Genomic DNA, 12,968 nt, shown 5'->3' with positions numbered 1-12,968 from the left:
CATCCCAAATGACAAGATGTTCTTTCCCATACTGGGAGTTCAACCCGGGCGAAAACCAGGAATCCTAAAAGCCAGACCATATGGGAAGACAGTTACTTTAAAAAAACATCACAGACAAATCCATAAACGTTGAAATGATGCTTGTTGTAATTACAAGCTCCATCTTTTTCTCAGCGATGTTGGAGAAAAGTCCCATATAAAATCAGTCTAAAATGTGTTTGAATCGAGAACTGCCAGACACAATGAAAAGTATACAGTATTTTTCCCAGCTTGATTTTGGTCAAATAAATCTAGTTTTGAGCCAAACAGGAGTCAAATATTCAATCTTCTGACCTGTTATCAGACACGTTATCCATTGCGCCACTGGCCGCACAGCCAAGCTGAAGTCAGGACACACCTAGGCCAGTGTACACAGTCATAGCTTCTGTCACCGACAAGGTTCCTTGGGATTTCTGTTACAGATGCAAATCTTAATTTGATCCTCCTGTTGTTGCATGAATTTTACTGCAGAGCAAGAAATGCAGCAATGAAGTGTATTCAACGTTTAAAATGCCTTGTATAATTTGAATCTACATAACATGTCACATTTCCTGTTGCTGAGGGAATATTGTTGTGTTGTGTGAAACTGCTGCCAGTTAAAATGCAGAATCTGTTGTTACACAAGTGCATCCCAAACAACAAGATATTCTTTCCCATACCGGGAGTTGAACCCGGGCCACCTGGGTGAAAACCAGGAATCCTAACCGCTAGACCATATGGGAAGACACATACTTAAAATACACATCACAGACAAATCTTTAAATGTTGACATTATGCCTGTTGGATTAAAAGCTACATCTTTTTTTCTCTGAGATGTTGGGGAATGTCCAGATGAAATCAGTCTAAAATGAGTTTGAAGTGAGAACAGCCAGAAGCACTGAAAAGTATACAGTATCAATCCCGGGCTTGATTTCAATAAATTAAATTAAGTATCGAACCAGCCAGGAGTCGAAGCTAGAATCTTCTAATCCGTAGTCAGACACGTTATCCATTGCGCCACTGGCCCCACGTCTAAGCTGAAGTCAAGTCACAGCTAGACCAGTGTACACAGTCATTGTGTCTGTCAACAACAAGGTTCCTTGGTTTTCTGTTTCAGATGCATATCTTAATTTGATCCTCCTGTTGTTGCATGAATTTTACTGAAGAGCAAGAAATGCAAACTTGAAGTGTATTCAATGTTTAAAAAGTCTTGTAAATTATGAATCTACAAAACATGTCACATTTGCTGTTGCTGAGGGAATATTGTTGTGTTGTGTGATTCTGCTGCCAGTTACAATGTGGTATCTGTTCTTACACAAGTGCATCCCAAATGACAAGATGTTCTTTCCCATACTGGGAGTTCAACCCGGGCGAAAACCAGGAATCCTAAACGCCAGACCATATGGGAAGACAGTTACTTAAAAAAACATCACAGACAAATCCATAAACGTTGAAATGATGCAAGTTGTAATTACAAGCTCCATCTTTTTCTCAGAGATGTTGGAGAAAAGTCCCATATAAAATCAGTCTAAAATGTGTTTGAATCGAGAACTGCCAGACACAATGAAAAGTATACAGTATTTTTCCCAGCTTGATTTTGGTCAAATAAATCTAGTTTTGAGCCAAACAGGAGTCAAATATTCAATCTTCTGACCTGTTATCAGACACGTTATCCATTGCGCCACTGGCCGGACAGCCAAGCTGAAGTCAGGACACACCTAGGCCAGTGTACACAGTCATAGCTTCTGTCACGACAAGGTTCCTTGGGATTTCTGTTACAGATGCAAATCTTAATTTGATCCTCCTGTTGTTGCATTAATTTTACTGCAGAGCAAGAAATGCAGTCATGAAGTGTATTCAACGTTTAAAATGCCTTGTATAATTTGAATCTACATAACATGTCACATTTCCTGTTGCTGAGGGAATATTGTTGTGTTGTGTGAAACTGCTGTCAGTTAAATTGCAGTATCTGTTGTTACACAAGTGCATCCCAAACGACACGAAATTCTTTCCCATACCGGGAGTTGAACCCGGGCCACCTGGGTGAAAACCAGGACCAACCACTAGACCATATGGGAAGACACATACTTAAAATACACATCACAGACAAATCTTTAAATGTTGACATTATGCCTGTTGGATTAAAAGCTACATCTTTTTTTCTCTGAGATGTTGGGGAATGTCCAGATGAAATCAGTCTAAAATGAGGTTGAAGTGAGAACAGCCAGAAGCACTGAAAAGTATTCAGTGTCAATCCCGGCTTGATTTCAATCAATTAAATTAAGTATCGAGCCAGCCAGGAGTCGAACCTAGAATCTTCTGATCCGTAGTCAGACACATTATCCATTGCGCCACTGGCCCCACGTCTAAGCTGAAGTCAGGTCACAACTAGACCAGTGTACACAGTCATTGCGTCTGTCAACAACAAGGTTCCTTGGTTTTCTGTTTCAGATGCATATCTTCATTTGATCCTCCTGTTGTTGCATGAATTTTACTGCAGAGCAAGAAATGCAAACTTGAAGTGTATTCAATGTTTAAAAAGTCTTGTAAATTATGAATCTACAAAACATGTCACATTTGCTGTTGCTGAGGGAATATTGTTGTGTTGTGTGATTCTGCTGCCAGTTAAAATGTGGTATTTTTTCTTACACAAGTGCATCCCAAATGACAAGATGTTCTTTCCCATACTGGGAGTTCAACCCGGGCGAAAACCAGGAATCCTAAACGCCAGACCATATGGGAAGACAGTTACTTAAAAAAAACATCACAGACAAATCCATAAACGTTGAAATGATGCAAGTTGTAATTACAAGCTCCATCTTTTTCTCAGCGATGTTGGAGAAAAGTCCCATATAAAATCAGTCTAAAATGTGTTTGAATCGAGAACTGCCAGACACAATGAAAAGTATACAGTATTTTTCCCAGCTTGATTTTGGTCAAATAAATCTAGTTTTGAGCCAAACAGGAGTCAAATATTCAATCTTCTGACCTGTTATCAGACACGTTATCCATTGCGCCACTGGCCGCACAGCCAAGCTGAAGTCAGGACACACCTAGGCCAGTGTACACAGTCATAGCTTCTGTCACCGACAAGGTTCCTTGGGATTTCTGTTACAGATGCAAATCTTAATTTGATCCTCCTGTTGTTGCATGAATTTTACTGCAGAGCAAGAAATGCAGCAATGAAGTGTATTCAACGTTTAAAATGCCTTGTATAATTTGAATCTACATAACATGTCACATTTCCTGTTGCTGAGGGAATATTGTTGTGTTGTGTGAAACTGCTGCCAGTTAAAATGCAATATCTGTTGTTACACAAGTGCATCCCAAACGACAAGATATTCTTTCCCATACCGGGAGTTGAACCCGGGCCACCTGGGTGAAAACCAGGAATCCTAACCGCTAGACCATATGGGAAGACACAAACTTAAAATACACATCACAGACAAATCTTTAAATGTTGACATTATGCCTGTTGGATTAAAAGCTACATCTTTTTTTCTCTGAGATGTTGGGGAATGTCCAGATGAAATCAGTCTAAAATGAGTTTGAAGTGAGAACAGCCAGAAGCACTGAAAAGTATACAGTATCAATCCCGGCTTGATTTCAATAAATTAAATTAAGTATTGAGCCAGCCAGGAGTCGAACCTAGAATCTTCTGATCCGTAGTCAGACACGTTATCCATTGCGCCACTGGCCCCACGTCTAAGCTGAAGTCAGGTCACAGCTAGACCAGTGTACACAGTCATTGTGTCTGTCAACAACAAGGTTCCTTGGTTTTCTGTTTCAGATGCATATCTTAATTTGATCCTCCTGTTGTTGCATGAATTTTACTGAAGAGCAAGAAATGCAAACTTGAAGTGTATTCAATGTTTAAAAAGTCTTGTAAATTATGAATCTACAAAACATGTCACATTTGCTGTTGCTGAGGGAATATTGTTGTGTTGTGTGATTCTGCTGCCAGTTAAAATGTGGTATCTGTTCTTACACAAGTGCATCCCAAATGACAAGATGTTCTTTCCCATACTGGGAGTTCAAACCGGGCGAAAACCAGAAATCCTAAAAGCCAGACCATATGGGAAGACAGTTACTTTAAAAAAACATCACAGACAAATCCATAAACGTTGAAATGATGCTTGTTGTAATTACAAGCTCCATCTTTTTCTCAGCGATGTTGGAGAAAAGTCCCATATAAAATCAGTCTAAAATGTGTTTGAATCGAGAACTGCCAGACACAATGAAAAGTATACAGTATTTTTCCCAGCTTGATTTTGGTCAAATAAATCTAGTTTTGAGCCAAACAGGAGTCAAATATTCAATCTTCTGACCTGTTATCAGACACGTTATCCATTGCGCCACTGGCCGCACAGCCAAGCTGAAGTCAGGACACACCTAGGCCAGTGTACACAGTCATAGCTTCTGTCACCGACAAGGTTCCTTGGGATTTCTGTTACAGATGCAAATCTTAATTTGATCCTCCTGTTGTTGCATGAATTTTACTGCAGAGCAAGAAATGCAGCAATGAAGTGTATTCAACGTTTAAAATGCCTTGTATAATTTGAATCTACATAACATGTCACATTTCCTGTTGCTGAGGGAATATTGTTGTGTTGTGTGAAACTGCTGCCAGTTAAAATGCAATATCTGTTGTTACACAAGTGCATCCCAAACGACAAGATATTCTTTCCCATACCGGGAGTTGAACCCGGGCCACCTGGGTGAAAACCAGGAATCCTAACCGCTAGACCATATGGGAAGACACAAACTTAAAATACACATCACAGACAAATCTTTAAATGTTGACATTATGCCTGTTGGATTAAAAGCTACATCTTTTTTTCTCTGAGATGTTGGGGAATGTCCAGATGAAATCAGTCTAAAATGAGTTTGAAGTGAGAACAGCCAGAAGCACTGAAAAGTATACAGTATCAATCCCGGCTTGATTTCAATAAATTAAATTAAGTATTGAGCCAGCCAGGAGTCGAACCTAGAATCTTCTGATCCGTAGTCAGACATGTTATCCATTGCGCCACTGGCCCCACGTCTAAGCTGAAGTCAGGTCACAGCTAGACCAGTGTACACAGTCATTGTGTCTGTCAACAACAAGGTTCCTTGGTTTTCTGTTTCAGATGCATATCTTAATTTGATCCTCCTGTTGTTGCATGAATTTTACTGAAGAGCAAGAAATGCAAACTTGAAGTGTATTCAATGTTTAAAAAGTCTTGTAAATTATGAATCTACAAAACATGTCACATTTGCTGTTGCTTAGGGAATATTGTTGTGTTGTGTGATTCTGCTGCCAGTTAAAATGTGGTATCTGTTCTTACACAAGTGCATCCCAAATGACAAGATGTTCTTTCCCATACTGGGAGTTCAACCCGGGCGAAAACCAGAAATCCTAAAAGCCAGACCATATGGGAAGACAGTTACTTTAAAAAAACATCACAGACAAATCCATAAACGTTGAAATGATGCTTGTTGTAATTACAAGCTCCATCTTTTTCTCAGCGATGTTGGAGAAAAGTCCCATATAAAATCAGTCTAAAATGTGTTTGAATCGAGAACTGCCAGACACAATGAAAAGTATACAGTATTTTTCCCAGCTTGATTTTGGTCAAATAAATCTAGTTTTGAGCCAAACAGGAGTCAAATATTCAATCTTCTGACCTGTTATCAGACACGTTATCCATTGCGCCACTGGCCGCACAGCCAAGCTGAAGTCAGGACACACCTAGGCCAGTGTACACAGTCATAGCTTCTGTCACCGACAAGGTTCCTTGGGATTTCTGTTACAGATGCAAATCTTAATTTGATCCTCCTGTTGTTGCATGAATTTTACTGCAGAGCAAGAAATGCAGCAATGAAGTGTATTCAACGTTTAAAATGCCTTGTATAATTTGAATCTACATAACATGTCACATTTCCTGTTGCTGAGGGAATATTGTTGTGTTGTGTGAAACTGCTGCCAGTAAAAATGCAATATCTGTTGTTACACAAGTGCATCCCAAACAACAAGATATTCTTTCCCATACCGGGAGTTGAACCCAGGCCACCTGGGTGAAAACTAGGAATCCTAACCGCTAGACCATGTGGGAAGACACATACTTAAAATACACATCACAGACAAATCTTTAAATGTTGACATTATGCCTTTTGGATTAAAAGCTACATCTTTTTTTCTCTGAGATGTTGGGGAATGTCCAGATGAAATCAGTCTAAAATGAGTTTGAAGTGAGAACAGCCAGAAGCACTGAAAAGTATACAGTATCAATCCCGGCTTGATTTCAATAAATTAAATTAAGTATCGAGCCAGCCAGGAGTCGAACCTAGAATCTTCTGATCCGTAGTCAGACACGTTATCCATTGCGCCACTGGCCCCACGTCTAAGCTGAAGTCAGGTCACAGCTAGACCAGTGTACACAGTCATTGTGTCTGTCAACAACAAGGTTCCTTGGTTTTCTGTTTCAGATGCATATCTTAATTTGATCCTCCTGTTGTTGCATGAATTTTACTGAAGAGCAAGAAATGCAAACTTGAAGTGTATTCAATGCTTAAAAAGTCTTGTAAATTATGAATCTACAAAACATGTCACATTTGCTGTTGCTGAGGGAATATTGTTGTGTTGTGTGATTCTGCTGCCAGTTAAAATGTGGTATCTGTTCTTACACAAGTGCATCCCAAATGACAAGATGTTCTTTCCCATACTGGGAGTTCAACCCGGGCGAAAACCAGGAATCCTAAAAGCCAGACCATATGGGAAGACAGTTACTTTAAAAAAACATCACAGACAAATCCATAAACGTTGAAATGATGCTTGTTGTAATTACAAGCTCCATCTTTTTCTCAGCGATGTTGGAGAAAAGTCCCATATAAAATCAGTCTAAAATGTGTTTGAATCGAGAACTGCCAGACACAATGAAAAGTATACAGTATTTTTCCCAGCTTGATTTTGGTCAAATAAATCTAGTTTTGAGCCAAACAGGAGTCAAATATTCAATCTTCTGACCTGTTATCAGACACGTTATCCATTGCGCCACTGGCCGCACAGCCAAGCTGAAGTCAGGACACACCTAGGCCAGTGTACACAGTCATAGCTTCTGTCACCGACAAGGTTCCTTGGGATTTCTGTTACAGATGCAAATCTTAATTTGATCCTCCTGTTGTTGCATGAATTTTACTGCAGAGCAAGAAATGCAGCAATGAAGTGTATTCAACGTTTAAAATGCCTTGTATAATTTGAATCTACATAACATGTCACATTTCCTGTTGCTGAGGGAATATTGTTGTGTTGTGTGAAACTGCTGCCAGTTAAAATGCAGTATCTGTTGTTACACAAGTGCATCCCAAACAACAAGATATTCTTTCCCATACTGGGAGTTCAACCCGGGCGAAAACCAGGAATCCTAAAAGCCAGACCATATGGGAAGACAGTTACTTTAAAAAAACATCACAGACAAATCCATAAACGTTGAAATGATGCTTGTTGTAATTACAAGCTCCATCTTTTTCTCAGCGATGTTGGAGAAAAGTCCCATATAAAATCAGTCTAAAATGTGTTTGAATCGAGAACTGCCAGACACAATGAAAAGTATACAGTATTTTTCCCAGCTTGATTTTGGTCAAATAAATCTAGTTTTGAGCCAAACAGGAGTCAAATATTCAATCTTCTGACCTGTTATCAGACACGTTATCCATTGCGCCACTGGCCGCACAGCCAAGCTGAAGTCAGGACACACCTAGGCCAGTGTACACAGTCATAGCTTCTGTCACCGACAAGGTTCCTTGGGATTTCTGTTACAGATGCAAATCTTAATTTGATCCTCCTGTTGTTGCATGAATTTTACTGCAGAGCAAGAAATGCAGCAATGAAGTGTATTCAACGTTTAAAATGCCTTGTATAATTTGAATCTACATAACATGTCACATTTCCTGTTGCTGAGGGAATATTGTTGTGTTGTGTGAAACTGCTGCCAGTTAAAATGCAGTATCTGTTGTTACACAAGTGCATCCCAAACAACAAGATATTCTTTCCCATACCGGGAGTTGAACCCGGGCCACCTGGGTGAAAACCAGGAATCCTAACCGCTAGACCATATGGGAAGACACATACTTAAAATACACATCACAGACAAATCTTTAAATGTTGACATTATGCCTTTTGGATTAAAAGCTACATCTTTTTTTCTCTGAGATGTTGGGGAATGTCCAGATGAAATCAGTCTAAAATGAGTTTGAAGTGAGAACAGCCAGAAGCACTGAAAAGTATACAGTATCAATCCCGGCTTGATTTCAATAAATTAAATTAAGTATCGAGCCAGCCAGGAGTCGAACCTAGAATCTTCTGATCCGTAGTCAGACACGTTATCCATTGCGCCACTGGCCCCACGTCTAAGCTGAAGTCAGGTCACAGCTAGACCAGTGTACACAGTCATTGTGTCTGTCAACAACAAGGTTCCTTGGTTTTCTGTTTCAGATGCATATCTTAATTTGATCCTCCTGTTGTTGCATGAATTTTACTGAAGAGCAAGAAATGCAAACTTGAAGTGTATTCAATGTTTAAAAAGTCTTGTAAATTATGAATCTACAAAACATGTCACATTTGCTGTTGCTGAGGGAATATTGTTGTGTTGTGTGATTCTGCTGCCAGTTAAAATGTGGTATCTGTTCTTACACAAGTGCATCCCAAATGACAAGATGTTCTTTCCCATACTGGGAGTTCAACCCGGGCGAAAACCAGAAATCCTAAAAGCCAGACCATATGGGAAGACAATTACTTTAAAAAAACATCACAGACAAATCCATAAACGTTGAAATGATGCTTGTTGTAATTACAAGCTCCATCTTTTTCTCAGCGATGTTGGAGAAAAGTCCCATATAAAATCAGTCTAAAATGTGTTTGAATCGAGAACTGCCAGACACAATGAAAAGTATACAGTATTTTTCCCAGCTTGATTTTGGTCAAATAAATCTAGTTTTGAGCCAAACAGGAGTCAAATATTCAATCTTCTGACCTGTTATCAGACACGTTATCCATTGCGCCACTGGCCGCACAGCCAAGCTGAAGTCAGGACACACCTAGGCCAGTGTACACAGTCATAGCTTCTGTCACCGACAAGGTTCCTTGGGATTTCTGTTACAGATGCAAATCTTAATTTGATCCTCCTGTTGTTGCATGAATTTTACTGCAGAGCAAGAAATGCAGCAATGAAGTGTATTCAACGTTTAAAATGCCTTGTATAATTTGAATCTACATAACATGTCACATTTCCTGTTGCTGAGGGAATATTGTTGTGTTGTGTGAAACTGCTGCCAGTTAAAATGCAGTATCTGTTGTTACACAAGTGCATCCCAAACAACAAGATATTCTTTCCCATACCGGGAGTTGAACCCGGGCCACCTGGGTGAAAACCAGGAATCCTAACCGCTAGACCATATGGAAAGACACATACTTAAAATACACATCACAGACAAATCTTTAAATGTTGACATTATGCCTTTTGGATTAAAAGCTACATCTTTTTTTCTCTGAGATGTTGGGGAATGTCCAGATGAAATCAGTCTAAAATGAGTTTGAAGTGAGAACAGCCAGAAGCACTGAAAAGTATACAGTATCAATCCCGGCTTGATTTCAATAAATTAAATTAAGTATCGAGCCAGCCAGGAGTCGAACCTAGAATCTTCTGATCCGTAGTCAGACACGTTATCCATTGCGCCACTGGCCCCACGTCTAAGCTGAAGTCAGGTCACAGCTAGACCAGTGTACACAGTCATTGTGTCTGTCAACAACAAGGTTCCTTGGTTTTCTGTTTCAGATGCATATCTTAATTTGATCCTCCTGTTGTTGCATGAATTTTACTGAAGAGCAAGAAATGCAAACTTGAAGTGTATTCAATGTTTAAAAAGTCTTGTAAATTATGAATCTACAAAACATGTCACATTTGCTGTTGCTGAGGGAATATTGTTGTGTTGTGTGATTCTGCTGCCAGTTAAAATGTGGTATCTGTTCTTACACAAGTGCATCCCAAATGACAAGATGTTCTTTCCCATACTGGGAGTTCAACCCGGGCGAAAACCAGAAATCCTAAAAGCCAGACCATATGGGAAGACAGTTACTTTAAAAAAACATCACAGACAAATCCATAAACGTTGAAATGATGCTTGTTGTAATTACAAGCTCCATCTTTTTCTCAGCGATGTTGGAGAAAAGTCCCATATAAAATCAGTCTAAAATGTGTTTGAATCGAGAACTGCCAGACACAATGAAAAGTATACAGTATTTTTCCCAGCTTGATTTTGGTCAAATGAATCTAGTTTTGAGCCAAACAGGAGTCAAATATTCAATCTTCTGACCTGTTATCAGACACGTTATCCATTGCGCCACTGGCCGCACAGCCAAGCTGAAGTCAGGACACACCTAGGCCAGTGTACACAGTCATAGCTTCTGTCACCGACAAGGTTCCTTGGGATTTCTGTTACAGATGCAAATCTTAATTTGATCCTCCTGTTGTTGCATGAATTTTACTGCAGAGCAAGAAATGCAGCCATGAAGTGTATTCAACGTTTAAAAAGCCTTGTATAATTTGAATCTACATAACATGTCACATTTCCTGTTGCTGAGGGAATATTGTTGTGTTGTGTGAAACTGCTGCCAGTTAAAATGCAGTATCTGTTGTTACACAAGTGCATCCCAAACAACAAGATATTCTTTCCCATACCGGGAGTTGAACCCGGGCCACCTGGGTGAAAACCAGGAATCCTAACCGCTAGACCATATGGGAAGACACATACTTAAAATACACATCACAGACAAATCTTTAAATGTTGACATTATGCCTTTTGGATTAAAAGCTACATCTTTTTTTCTCTGAGATGTTGGGGAATGTCCAGATGAAATCAGTCTAAAATGAGTTTGAAGTGAGAACAGCCAGAAGCACTGAAAAGTATACAGTATCAATCCCGGCTTGATTTCAATAAATTAAATTAAGTATCGAGCCAGCCAGGAGTCGAACCTAGAATCTTCTGATCCGTAGTCAGACACGTTATCCATTGCGCCACTGGCCCCACGTCTAAGCTGAAGTCAGGTCACAGCTAGACCAGTGTACACAGTCATTGTGTCTGTCAACAACAAGGTTCCTTGGTTTTCTGTTTCAGATGCATATCTTAATTTGATCCTCCTGTTGTTGCATGAATTTTACTGAAGAGCAAGAAATGCAAACTTGAAGTGTATTCAATGTTTAAAAAGTCTTGTAAATTATGAATCTACAAAACATGTCACATTTGCTGTTGCTGAGGGAATATTGTTGTGTTGTGTGATTCTGCTGCCAGTTAAAATGTGGTATCTGTTCTTACACAAGTGCATCCCAAATGACAAGATGTTCTTTCCCATACTGGGAGTTCAACCCGGGCGAAAACCAGAAATCCTAAAAGCCAGACCATATGGGAAGACAGTTACTTTAAAAAAACATCACAGACAAATCCATAAACGTTGAAATGATGCTTGTTGTAATTACAAGCTCCATCTTTTTCTCAGCGATGTTGGAGAAAAGTCCCATATAAAATCAGTCTAAAATGTGTTTGAATCGAGAACTGCCAGACACAATGAAAAGTATACAGTATTTTTCCCAGCTTGATTTTGGTCAAATAAATCTAGTTTTGAGCCAAACAGGAGTCAAATATTCAATCTTCTGACCTGTTATCAGACACGTTATCCATTGCGCCACTGGCCGCACAGCCAAGCTGAAGTCAGGACACACCTAGGCCAGTGTACACAGTCATAGCTTCTGTCACCGACAAGGTTCCTTGGGATTTCTGTTACAGATGCAAATCTTAATTTGATCCTCCTGTTGTTGCATGAATTTTACTGCAGAGCAAGAAATGCAGCAATGAAGTGTATTCAACGTTTAAAATGCCTTGTATAATTTGAATCTACATAACATGTCACATTTCCTGTTGCTGAGGGAATATTGTTGTGTTGTGTGAAACTGCTGCCAGTTAAAATGCAGTATCTGTTGTTACACAAGTGCATCCCAAACAACAAGATATTCTTTCCCATACCGGGAGTTGAACCCGGGCCACCTGGGTGAAAACCAGGAATCCTAACCGCTAGACCATATGGGAAGACACATACTTAAAATACACATCACAGACAAATCTTTAAATGTTGACATTATGCCTTTTGGATGAAAAGCTACATCTTTTTTTCTCTGAGATGTTGGGGAATGTCCAGATGAAATCAGTCTAAAATGAGTTTGAAGTGAGAACAGCCAGAAGCACTGAAAAGTATACAGTATCAATCCCGGCTTGATTTCAATAAATTAAATTAAGTATCGAGCCAGCCAGGAGTCGAACCTAGAATCTTCTGATCCGTAGTCAGACACGTTATCCATTGCGCCACTGGCCCCACGTCTAAGCTGAAGTCAGGTCACAGCTAGACCAGTGTACACAGTCATTGTGTCTGTCAACAACAAGGTTCCTTGGTTTTCTGTTTCAGATGCATATCTTAATTTGATCCTCCTGTTGTTGCATGAATTTTACTGAAGAGCAAGAAATGCAAACTTGAAGTGTATTCAATGCTTAAAAAGTCTTGTAAATTATGAATCTACAAAACATGTCACATTTGCTGTTGCTGAGGGAATATTGTTGTGTTGTGTGATTCTGCTGCCAGTTAAAATGTGGTATCTGTTCTTACACAAGTGCATCCCAAATGACAAGATGTTCTTTCCCATACTGGGAGTTCAACCCGGGCGAAAACCAGAAATCCTAAAAGCCAGACCATATGGGAAGACAATTACTTTAAAAAAACATCACAGACAAATCCATAAACGTTGAAATGATGCTTGTTGTAATTACAAGCTCCATCTTTTTCTCAGCGATGTTGGAGAAAAGTCCCATATAAAATCAGTCTAAAATGTGTTTGAATCGAGAACTGCCAGACACAATGAAAAGTATAC

The 12,968-nt window shown here is 39.5% G+C and overlaps 15 non-coding genes across 15 annotated transcripts; all 15 read right to left on the bottom strand.

The window, feature by feature from the left end:
• Nucleotides 1-689: 689 nt before the first annotated feature.
• trnae-uuc lies at nucleotides 690-761 on the bottom strand. The gene has a single exon. It is a non-coding gene; the product is annotated as a tRNA-Glu (tRNA).
• A 1,545-nt stretch (nucleotides 762-2,306) lies between these two features.
• Nucleotides 2,307-2,379, bottom strand: trnar-acg. The gene has a single exon. It is a non-coding gene; the product is annotated as a tRNA-Arg (tRNA).
• Nucleotides 2,380-3,363: 984 nt separating this feature from the next.
• On the bottom strand, nucleotides 3,364-3,435 carry trnae-uuc. The gene has a single exon. It is a non-coding gene; the product is annotated as a tRNA-Glu (tRNA).
• Nucleotides 3,436-3,645: 210 nt separating this feature from the next.
• Nucleotides 3,646-3,718, bottom strand: trnar-acg. Its single transcript has one exon. It is a non-coding gene; the product is annotated as a tRNA-Arg (tRNA).
• A 984-nt stretch (nucleotides 3,719-4,702) lies between these two features.
• Nucleotides 4,703-4,774, bottom strand: trnae-uuc. The gene has a single exon. It is a non-coding gene; the product is annotated as a tRNA-Glu (tRNA).
• Nucleotides 4,775-4,984: 210 nt separating this feature from the next.
• Nucleotides 4,985-5,057, bottom strand: trnar-acg. Its single transcript has one exon. It is a non-coding gene; the product is annotated as a tRNA-Arg (tRNA).
• Nucleotides 5,058-6,323: 1,266 nt separating this feature from the next.
• On the bottom strand, nucleotides 6,324-6,396 carry trnar-acg. The gene has a single exon. It is a non-coding gene; the product is annotated as a tRNA-Arg (tRNA).
• A 1,650-nt stretch (nucleotides 6,397-8,046) lies between these two features.
• Nucleotides 8,047-8,118, bottom strand: trnae-uuc. Its single transcript has one exon. It is a non-coding gene; the product is annotated as a tRNA-Glu (tRNA).
• A 210-nt stretch (nucleotides 8,119-8,328) lies between these two features.
• Nucleotides 8,329-8,401, bottom strand: trnar-acg. The gene has a single exon. It is a non-coding gene; the product is annotated as a tRNA-Arg (tRNA).
• Nucleotides 8,402-9,385: 984 nt separating this feature from the next.
• Nucleotides 9,386-9,457, bottom strand: trnae-uuc. Its single transcript has one exon. It is a non-coding gene; the product is annotated as a tRNA-Glu (tRNA).
• A 210-nt stretch (nucleotides 9,458-9,667) lies between these two features.
• trnar-acg lies at nucleotides 9,668-9,740 on the bottom strand. Its single transcript has one exon. It is a non-coding gene; the product is annotated as a tRNA-Arg (tRNA).
• Nucleotides 9,741-10,724: 984 nt separating this feature from the next.
• Nucleotides 10,725-10,796, bottom strand: trnae-uuc. The gene has a single exon. It is a non-coding gene; the product is annotated as a tRNA-Glu (tRNA).
• A 210-nt stretch (nucleotides 10,797-11,006) lies between these two features.
• Nucleotides 11,007-11,079, bottom strand: trnar-acg. The gene has a single exon. It is a non-coding gene; the product is annotated as a tRNA-Arg (tRNA).
• A 984-nt stretch (nucleotides 11,080-12,063) lies between these two features.
• Nucleotides 12,064-12,135, bottom strand: trnae-uuc. The gene has a single exon. It is a non-coding gene; the product is annotated as a tRNA-Glu (tRNA).
• A 210-nt stretch (nucleotides 12,136-12,345) lies between these two features.
• Nucleotides 12,346-12,418, bottom strand: trnar-acg. The gene has a single exon. It is a non-coding gene; the product is annotated as a tRNA-Arg (tRNA).
• Nucleotides 12,419-12,968: the final 550 nt, after the last annotated feature.

Source organism: Oncorhynchus mykiss, chromosome 17 (assembly GCF_013265735.2).
Source record: "Oncorhynchus mykiss isolate Arlee chromosome 17, USDA_OmykA_1.1, whole genome shotgun sequence".
Lineage (NCBI taxonomy): Eukaryota > Metazoa > Chordata > Actinopteri > Salmoniformes > Salmonidae > Oncorhynchus > Oncorhynchus mykiss.
Note: the sequence above shows the minus strand (reverse complement) of the source record. Positions and strands in the feature narration are given on the sequence as shown.